The 11,267-nt window shown below is 37.3% G+C and overlaps 1 long non-coding RNA gene across 2 annotated transcripts; it reads right to left on the reverse strand.

The window, feature by feature from the left end:
• Positions 1–1,269: 1,269 nt before the first annotated feature.
• LOC114823339 (uncharacterized) lies at positions 1,270–11,028 on the reverse strand. Of its 2 annotated transcripts, none has more exons than XR_011581820.1 (7): positions 10,602–11,028; positions 10,231–10,329; positions 10,063–10,124; positions 9,817–9,863; positions 9,672–9,705; positions 9,334–9,497; positions 1,270–2,007 (listed from the first exon to the last, which is right to left on the reverse strand). It is a non-coding gene; the product is annotated as an uncharacterized lncRNA (long non-coding RNA). The 2 variants fall into 2 exon arrangements; XR_011581821.1 differs by lacking the exon at positions 1,270–2,007 and adding an exon at positions 5,827–5,921.
• Between the last annotated feature and the right edge of the window lie 239 nt (positions 11,029–11,267).

The raw sequence follows: 11,267 nt of genomic DNA on the forward strand, positions 1-11,267 counted from the left end.
CTAATCAAATTTACATGTTCCTCATTGATGGGCCAATCGTCCTTTTTTTCTCACATGCAACTCGATGCGGGTCCTTCGAATCTCTAGTTGCGTAATTTTGGTACTATAAACATTAGCATTCATGCATATGTTCACGTGCATGCAAAAGATATTTTTTTGAATCACGGCGTGCTACACACGGCTTACACATTTTAAATATATTTATATGCATGAATTGCTTCAATAATTTTTTTTAATGACAAAAAGAAAGTCAAATATTTGAAGTAAATGAATAATATTAGGTCATGATAGAAGAAACCCCACATAAACCAATCAAAGCAACTGAATCCACATAATAAAATCGGTCTTTCAATTTCCATCTACATTCTATTGAATTTGCATTAAGAATAGAGAAAATAATATTTAATAAACAACTAATTGAATCACATAACTGCTATCTCATTGTTGGACTATGCTCACCCTCTTCTCCTTAATGTAGATATCATCGTTTGTTCAAAAAAAAAAAAGATCATTGGACAACTAATTGAATCACATTATTATGCGCATGCGAGAGACCTTTTTTTATAACTGGCACTACGCGCCTCTTATGTGTTTAAAAATAGAGTAAATAATATTTAATAAACAATTGATTGAATCACATTATTGTGAGAGTGCAAAAGGCCTTTTTTATCACCAGCGGTATATGTTTAAGTACATCAATATTTTTACACTAAAGGGAAGGAGAGCTCGGCTAAGCCACACAATGGCCAGCCTAATTTGGTATCGAATTCGCATTGCTGCGATGCCAACGAGTTTGCCACCATGTTGGCTAATCTTGGAATCCAAGACCAGCAACAGTCCTAGAAAGACTCCCCTAACCGTTTAGCTTTCACTAAGGAAGGGTAGGCCTCCTATCTGCCATTCTCAAGCGAATCTGAAAGAGAACAAATGGATTCATAGGAATCAGATTCAACAATAACCTTTCGAAGCCCCATTGCCATATCAAACTCACAACCTTTGAGGATGGCCACGACTTCAACTGCACCCACACACAGAGCTCAAATGGCATGCATGATCGCCACCACAAAATAGCCCACAGCATCCCGCAAAACAATCCTTTTTTATAACTGACACTACATGCCTTTTAAGATATTGGATGCGTTTAAAAATAAAGAAAATAACATTTAATAAACAACTGATTAAATCATATTATTGGTAGCCTATTGTGAGAAACTAATTATAAAAATAAAAAATAAAAAATAAAAAAAATAAAAAAAATTGTACAAAAAATTTAATTATTAAAAACATTGTTTATATGACGAAAATACCCCTGCATTATTTTGGGCTGCTTTTGAATTTTTGTTTGGAGGGCATTTTTGTCCAAAAATATTCATACATCAGATGGATTTACAAATATATAATTATTAGGGTCCAAAAGAAAGAAATCATAATTACCCGTTGATGTTGATCCTATAGTTTCTTTGTTTTTTCCATTTGATTTTATACTATATTTACAGAGTTAATCGAGTTTGATAATTGGCACATCGTTGCATTGAATTTTGAGCCCTCTGTGATGAATTCGTAGTTTGGCATCTGTCTTTGTTGATTGCTCCTACAAAACCCTTGCTCTGATTGTTCTCAAGAATTGTGAACATTTATTTGCCCCAATTGAACTTCGTCATTGCCAACCTATATGAAGAAATTGCAAAAGAAAATGAATTTTAGTTTTTTTTTTTAAGAAAAAAAAATCATATTGAACTACAACGAAGGTGCAATTGGAAAATCTCCAACCAAAATGCAGGTTTAAGTCTTATGTATTTTGATCCGAGTGAAAGAAAAAAAAATTTCGTGTGAAGGTAATATAAAAAAGAAAAAAATTAAAATTGAAACATTAAGCAGCAAAACACTGAAATTTCAGTCAATAAAAAAGAGTAGAAATGCAATTAAGATGACATCCTGTGATATATTGCTTCGATCACATCCCTCCATACTTGATTAGTCGAAGTCAACTTCGAATTTTTCGTATTCCTACATGAACAAAAAAAAAGAACACGATAATTTATTTTGGAAAAAAAAAAAAAAAAAAAAAAAGAGAACATGAGGATTGTGAATTGTCAAAAAAAGTAACATATGAAAGTGATGTTAATAATAAAAATTCATGTCGAATATTTCATACAGTACCATTTATGTGTACATTGTGAGTTACAAATATTTTCCTTTTGTTTGGCCAATTTATTTGGCAAAGAGTGAATATTAGTAGGGGTGGTATTGATATGATTACCTACCAAAATCCATGTATCAATTACCATACCAAACTTTTGGTATGAAAAAATTTATTACCATTATACCGTGCCAAACTTTCAGCATGTCAAATAATTCGGTTGACATGGTATTGTAATGGTAATTACCACCTTGTTTTGGGCCAAAATTTGATTTTTTTTTTCCAACCCAATTCAAGGCCCAAACGTGTTTTGACCCCTCCTTTTGGGTTTCTAAAACTTTTTTTATTTAATTATGAGAATTTTATAGAGATTCATTTAAGAAACAAGAAGTAAATAGATGGAAGAATTGCTGAAAAAACCCAATATCCCAAAAAAAATAGCACAAATATTCCTAAATTCCATCTCTACATTCTTTAAAATTGTACAAAAATTAACTTGATAGATGAAGTCAGGGAAAAGGACATCCCAATTTGATGAAGGAGAAGATGAGACGGACTCCGGAGAGAGTTGCCGGAACTGGAGCAACAGAGATGAAGTCAATGGCTAGATGAGTGAAAAGATGAAGAGTCGCAGCGCAAGAAGGCTTAGGTTGTTTTATTGGAAAAGTAGAGGTTAGAGGGTGAGATGATTGGATAAATGATTAGGAAAAAAATATAAATTGCATATATAATGATAATAGTATCTAATTATATATAAATGAATAAATAATATAATATAATATTCAGAGGTATTCATCAATTCCCCCTGAACTTGTGACCATTGGCCAATTTCCCCCCTCAACTTTAATTTTGGCCAATTTCCCCCCTCAACTCTCATAATTAGTCAATTTCCCCCCTCAACTTTAATTTGGCTAATTTCCCCCCTCAACTCTCATAATTAGTCAATTTGCACCCTACTGTTAATTTTTTTTAATTTTCCATCTATTCTTTTTTTTTTCTTTCAATCTTTCTAATAACTTCCAACAAAGTACTAAAATTAACATAAACTCACCTGCATAATATAGGGTAAAATGTACAAAAACATAATACAATTAGTATGTGATATGGGTTGATTATAAGAAAAAGTTATGAATCGGGTTTAATAAGGAGTCGAAAATTATGAATTGACTAGCCATTTTTGCACTAAAGCTCGATTCTCCGCAATTTACTTGAACTTAGCTTTCACTTTTATAAAGAAAATTGTATTCACATACAAAAATGTACACATCAATCCTTTTCGTTATCAATTTTGTAGAGTAAAAAATCAAATAAAATTACTCCATACAGATTTATTATGACTAATAATACTATCTATGATAAATTGTAAAATTCTAAATTTTAATCTATTTGTAATAGGATAAAGACATAGGAAAATGATTAACATACCTCTTATTTAGTTTCTTACACACACTTGTTTAATTATGATCAAATTAAAAAATTAACAGTAGGGTGCAAATTGACTAATTATGAGAGTTGATGGGGGAAATTGGCCAAATTAAAGTTGAGGCGGGAAATTGACTAATTATGAGAGTTGAGGGGGGAAATTGGCCAAAATTAAAGTTGAGGGGGAAAATTGGCCAATAGTCACAAGTTCAGGGGGGAAATTGATGAATACCTCTAATATTAATAATAGTGGTACGGTACGGTACGTTATACCACTGGTAATGGTTTTGAATACCATTATCGTACCAAAAATGTATGATACGGTACAAATACCGTACCATTACTAATGGTACAAATTTTTTGGCACAACTTTGGTATGGTACGGTTGGTAATTCGGTTGGTATGGTAATTTGGCAAAAAAATCCACCCCTAAATATTAGATATCCATGTTGTTGATGCACAAAACCAGAGGTCTTGGAACAACGTAAATCCGACCGTGAATTTGCAAGAAATGTAAATAACACAAGATGTATCGTGGTTCACCCCAGGGTATAGGCTACATCCACACTGATATTGTATTTATGAGATGATTGTGAGGGAGAGAACCTCTGTAATGTGAGAGGAGATGTGAGAGGGTGGGGGGGCTTCAGGCCTAAGAGTTGGCCTCTCCTAATTGTGAGGGTGAGGAGTCCTTTTATAGAATAAGGGCTCCTCACTTATTACATATTTGCCTCTTCCTTTATCACATAATTACATTTAAGTCCCCCGAGTATTTGTACGAGATCTAAATACGAGGCCCTAAATATGGTATAAACAATAGTCCCCCAAGTCTTCAGTCAAGAGAGTTTTTTGGCTGGAGACTTGAAATTCAATCCATGTGTAGGCCGAAGTAACTAGATGTCGTCTTGAATTGATGCTCGATATGAGGCAGTGCTCAATTTGAAATGATGCTCAACTAGAAGTAGCACAAGTTGCGAGGCTGCTAGGCTCGTGGCTTATGTTGCCTTGGTTGGCTTGGCTTGTGGCGTTTAAAGGTGAGGAAGTCCTTTTTATAGAATAAGGGGCTCACTCCTCAATACATAAATGATGGGCTAGAGTTGATGCTCTCTAATGATGGTGAGGGAGTCCCTTTTATAAAATAGGGGCTCGCTCCTCAGTACATGAATAATGGGTTATGAGTGATGCTCGTGGCGAGGCGGTTGCTCAGCTAGTGGCGATGCTCTCAAACGAAAGTGAGGGAGTCCCTTTTATAAAATAAGGGCTCGCTCCTCAATACATAAGTGATGGGCTAAGTCCCCCAAGTATTTTTCATGAGTGCTCTCTAAGGAAAGCGAGGGAGTCCTTTTTATAGAATAAGGGCTCACTCCTCAGTACATAGATAATGGGCTAAGTCCCCCAAGTATTTTCATGAGGCCCAGTTAAGGCCCAATATATGGTACATAATATAGTCCCCCAAGTCTTCGATGAATAGAGTATGTTGGCTAGAGACTTCAAATTGAATCCATGTATAAGTCGAAGTGGCGGTTGTTCGGAGGCGGTATTTGTATACCCTGCACTGAAGCTTTGTAGGTGAAGCTTTGCAAGTGAAGCTTTGAAGCTAAAGCTCTGTAAATGAAGCTTTCGAAGCTGGAGCTTTTGTAAATGAAGCTTTTGAAGCTAGAGCTCTGTAAATGAAGCTTTTGAAGTTGATTGACATGAGTAATGCTCATGAATGTTTATGTTGATTGACATGAGTGATGCTCATGAATGTTAACATGAGTGATGCTCATGAATGTTGACATGAATGATGGTCATGAATGTTTATGTATGATTGTCATGAGTGATGCTCATGAATGTTTGTGTATGAATGACATGAATAATGCTCATGTATAATTTGGAGTACTGGGCTTACTTTTGATCACCTGGTTGATGGCATGAATGAGAGTACGGGTTGTATATTTCATCACCTAGTTGGTGGCATGAATGGCTAGTTGCCAAATGATATTAGAGTACGAGTTGTACATTTCATCCCCTAGTTGGTGGTAATAGCGGCAGGTTGCCGAATAATTGTGGAGTACTAGGCGTACTTTTGATCACCTAGTTGGAGCTATTTTGGGCTTATGGGCCTTCGCCCTCTACACAACATTCCAGCCCATTTATTTTGGGCTTTGGCCTTTTTTTTTTTTTTGGTTATTATTACCCTCTGATGGGGTTTATACAGATGTCTCCAAAAGATAGAAAAAATAAATCACATCATACAAAAACAAGAAAAGCAAATCACATCATTCTGGTGGGGTATTTATTCCTTGCTTTTGCTTTCTGCTTTTGTTTCTGCTTTTCTTGATGTCTTTTCTTGATCTCCCCGCTCCTTCTTCTTTCTCTGCGTAGGCGCAGTGGACGACATATTAATGAAAGAATAAGACTAAAGAATTCTTATCTTCTTCACAGTTGTCTCATGGGTGCATGGTGGGAACATAAGCTCCCCTTCATGATGAAAGTGGGCGTCTTCTCAGTGCTCTCCCCAGGATCCCCACCACTGAAAGTAGGGCTGGAAAAAAATCCCAAAAATCCCAAACCAAACCGAAAAAATCCCGATCCCAAACCAAAATTCCCGAAATTTTCGGGATATAATCCCAAACCAAACCGAAAGTTTCGGTATGGGATTCGGTTTTGCATTTCATTTTTTTGGTATTCCCATACCGAACCAAAAAAAATATGTATATATTATTTTTTAATTATAAGAAAATTATTTGAATCGTTCATTGTTTTAGATTTAATCTGTGTCGTTGATTTTTTAGGTCTGATCTCATTACTTCACTTCACTTCACTTCCGTCTCCATTTGTTCTATCGAACTGGAATCAAAGCAGAAGCGCTGTGCAACCCCTGTCCGGTTGTCCCTGCCTGAGCCTCCCTCACCGATCCCTCATCTCCAGCCCCTGAGCCTTGCTTTTTGGCTTTTGGTTTGTAACTTAATTATTGAAACTTTGGCTTGTATTTCTTTTGGGTTTGTTACTTTATTTATTTTAAAACCTTGGCTTGTAACTAATTTTTTTGCTTTTGGATTTGTTACTTAATTTATTTTTATTGCATGCATTTGTAATAGAAATTGAATAGGCAGATTTATGCTATTGTTATTGTGCACAGCTTTGTGCTATTGTCATTGTGCACAGATTTGTGCACACTGCACAAATTGGGCAGATTTGCACACTGCACACTGCACAGATTTGTGTTATGGTTTTATTCGTTAAGAACTCCATGTCATTTCATGTTTTAGTTAGTTAGCAAAATTTCTCCTTAAAAAACAAAAACAAAGAAAAGATTTGTGTATGTACTGTTATATGTTCAACATATTGGCAACCCAAAAGCATACTATATCAAATTTTAGTCCAAAAGCCAAAAAGCCCAAAACTATTTTGGGATTCCCGATTTGTCCCGAAATCCCGACACTATTTCGGGATTTCCGAAAATTGGGATTCCCGAAAATTTCGGTTTGGAAATCGGGACAAGGGTTTCGGTATGGGATCCCATACCGAACCACCCCTAACTAAAAGTAACCATCTCATGCAAGGCTAGTGACTCTTAAAGCTCTTTAGCAATGATGTATCTATTGGCCCTCCTGAAAAAGGCTCGGTCGCTTCAGCACCGACTTCTTTCCTCTTCGTCGACTCGATTGAAATGGGTTTCATCCTTATCAGGAACTGGGTCCCGCTCCTGCCCCGCCCCGACGCATGAACTCAATAACCTTTCTTCTTTGTCGAGCAGGTTCGGTAATTAGGTAGAGAATGCCGTCTAGGAGGAGTGGGCTGACACGATAATTAGGTAGGGGAAGACAAGACGGCATCTGTGAATTTAAGGTCGGAGAATGAGAGTTACCGGGTCGGGGATTCGGAGCAGGAGCTAGTGAGTGTGCATAGGTAAGCAGAGCAAGGTAGCTGTAATTCCACCTGCAGCACCAGCAAGAAACTTCTCGTAATTTGTGGACTCCTTACTCCGAGACAGTTTCCTCAGATGATTTGGCAAGAGTTGGCCATGGAGATCTCGCTGACTTCACTGGGGTCGAGCTAGACCTTGCCGCGACCACACTTGAGGACTCTGGAGGCGAGCCTCTTCTGGAGCTTGAGCGAAACCATCGTCAGTGTCTTACCTCTTTCCTTTCGGAAACTGCTGTGGGCAGAGAGATATCCCCCCCCCCGACCTGCCACCGCCACTAAAATCAGCCGGTGAGCCATGTTGTCGACTAAGATACCCATTTGCAGTCTCATAGGACACTGGATCCACCGTCGTACAAGGTGTGTTGTTAGCAAGAAGCTCAGTCAAACACTGGGTGGGCTTCAGTGGGTCATCTTCATCCTCTTCAAGCAGCGCTTCTAACCATGTGGCTGGGGCGGAGCTGATTGGTAATAGAATGGAAAGTGGTCTCGAGGAGGGAGGTGGAGGAAGAATAGATGCAAAAAGTGTTCTGCTTTTGAACATTCTTCTCCTTGCTTGAATTGGATCCATCCCTGATTTTGCTAACTGCATGCTTGACCATCACTTTATTAGCAAGTATGATCTTCTCAGATATAAACTGTTTAATATCTTACTGGAGAGATGTTTTTGCTTCTTAGTGAGTGTCGTGATGGCTCTCAGAGGATCGGCCAAAAGAATGAGTCAACATTTGGCAAATTATAGGACATATGGCGTTGTAGCGTTCATGTAATTTTGACATCTTGCCTGCGGTATAGGACAGTCCACATTTTTCTTTTTGTTGTCTTTTTTTGCACCAAACTCGCCAACAGAGAGAAACCTCTTAGATCCGGGTCGGATTCTTATCTACCCGGGTTGTGGGAGGAGCTGCAACTCGCCATTCTCTCTCTCTCTTCTGTCTCTCTCTCTTTGTAGATTGAATGGGTGTGTCTCTGAGTGTGGGTGTTGGGTTGTTTGGTTCTTGGGTTTTTGCAGATTCTGCAGATTTTGCAGATTCACGGTGGAGGTGAAAAAATGAAAGAGAACCGACATAATTTTTCATGTCGATTACCACAGACGGCGCCAAATGTTGATGCACAAAACTAGAGGTCTTGGAACAACGTAAATCCGACCGTGAATCTGCAAGAAATGTAAATAACACAAGATGCATCGTGGTTCACCCCAAGGTTTGGGCTACGTCCACACTAATATTGTATTTATGAGAGGATTGTGAGGGAGAGAACCTCTGTAATGTGAGAGGAGATGTGACAGAGTAAGGGGGGCCTTCAGGCCTAAGAGTTAGCCTCTTCTAATTGTGAGGGTGAGGAGTCCTTTTATAGAATAAGGGCTCCTCACTTATTACATATTTGCCTCTTCCTTTATCACATAATTACATTTAAGTCCCCCGAGTATTTGTACGAGATCTAAATACGAGGTCCTAAATATGGTATAAACACATGCTTTTGTTGCACTTGGAAGGAAGTTTGAGTTGTAGGGGTTTAGGAGTCACAACATGCGACATATAGAGTTTTTCCCATTCATATTTGTGCAGGCATAACGATATTTTTACTACTAAACACTTCGTTGAAATGGAAGACAAACACTACAAAACACTTCGTGCATGTTCAGGTTTAAGACTTCTATTATTGTCCAAGTGGGAAAGTGTTTTTTTGTGAAGGTAACTGAACCATGCTAATGTAGATTGAAAATTGAAAGCCATTAGCTAAAAATGATTGGTTAGGATTTTTAATGGAAAAGACATTTAGATCAAGAACAGTGCCCTTTGCATTGGAAGATCCATAAATATAAATGAAACCCCAGATGTTGAAATCCAGAACGGAGTTACCTTTACTTCGTCAATGATGGCCAAACAAAAATCATAAACTTTGATATTTGAAAATTCGTTATCTCCCAACTATGGACTGGAAATCCGGAAGTTGAACACAAAGATTGTGGGGTCCCAAATGTGCTCTACCTTTACGACCAAATCCTGCAATGAGAACGTCATTCCTGCAAGAGGCAACAATAATCAGTATAGCCCGAAAAAATCTAAAATACCAAATGTAGCATTTAACAAAAAATTAAGAGCAATCTTGAGCCACATCCTTCCCTTATCTCAACCATTACTCTGTCTAAACTCGAAATTTGTAGAAAATGCATCGAAATAACATGGTTGTACTCTACCTTTATGACCAAATGTGGCAATCAGAACATTGTCCTACAAGCGGCCACAATAATCAGTACAACAAAAAAAAAACAAACTAAAATACGAAAAGCAGCATTTAACATAAATGCCAAATTCTGGCAACACAGTATCCACTAAACTCACATTTTCCTGAATCTAGTTCAAGTGGTCATCATTTAGCTTAAATACCACTGCATAGTTAAACATCCAAATATGTTAAGAGCCATGTCTAAAAAGACATCGGACTAAATCTTACTTACATTTTGTCAAGGACAATGGCCTTTGTGTTGGAAGATCCAAAAAATGGTTTCTTTGACTCATTTTAAAAATGAACAAATTTAAATAGGCATTTCAGGAAAGACATAGGGTAACATGATTGGTTCTTCGTACCGTACAAAATCTTCATGCATAAGTTGTTTGCTTCTTTCTACAATTACAATTTTGATAATAATCTGCATTGCACATACACAAAGATGATCACAAACAGGTAGGAGACCGATATTAAAGGAAGCAACACAAATTATTGCAGCGTTGAGTGATGAAACGTCGAAAAAGAACCTGTGCAACTTCACGATCAAAGTAAGGACCATCATGTCCAAACACTAATAGTTGACTCTTATAATCTTGGATCTACAATGAATCAAATAAAGATCGGAGCTGCAATGAATCAAATAAAGGCTATGCATCAGAGCCTGCTATATCACTTTCAAAACAACTTTGAACATAAGAACGAATTAAACCCTGTAGGTTGAAGATGAAATTTGCAAGATAATTATTTTCTTGTTCAAAATTAAACAGTTTCCATTGATTTTCTCAAGAACCAAACGCACCAAAGATCATTACTTGTAGTAGCCATCGATGGAATAAATCAGAACATGCATCTTCAAATTCCCGGAAAGAGAGAAAGAGAATGATAGAGTAGTACAAACCTGAGAACATGCCCCGATCTTCTAGATTCCCTCATTATCCAAATTCAATTAACAATCCCTTCAATTCACTCAACAAACTCAAGTATAGATAGAAAGATCATCAGGAGAGGACCATCTTTCTCTCTTGGGCTGAGACCAAATTTTGGCAGGATTGAGTGGAATCAGCAAAACTTCGTCAGAAACCGTTACTGTTCTAGGCTCCAATCTTTGAGCACAGTTGATTTTGAGGTGTGGGTGTCATATTAGATGGAAGAGGGTTATGATACCAATCTATAGGCTCCAACCTTGCGCGATTTCGTTACCGTATGAAAAAGTTATGATGAAATGAAGTTTGCGAAGTGGAGAAGAATTAGGGAGGAGGACAAGAAGAACAATATTGCAGTTACTGATCTGCACGCAAGGAGAAAAGAAAATGAGTTGTTTGGCATTTTTTATGACAAAATTGTAATAAAAATAAAAATTATTTAAAAATTACTGTTTATACGACTAAAATACCTCTGCATTATTTGTTTTGGGGGCATTTTTGTCCAAAAAAATTTGGTGAAGCCAATGACCCCAAATTGGCCCGCTGGCTTTATATATATATATATATATATATATATATAGAGAGAGAGAGAGAGAGAGAGAGAGAGAGAGAGAGAGAGAGAGAGAGAGAGAGAGAGAGAG

Source organism: Malus domestica, chromosome 01, assembly GCF_042453785.1.
Source record: "Malus domestica chromosome 01, GDT2T_hap1".
NCBI classification, from domain to species: Eukaryota; Viridiplantae; Streptophyta; class Magnoliopsida; order Rosales; family Rosaceae; genus Malus; species Malus domestica.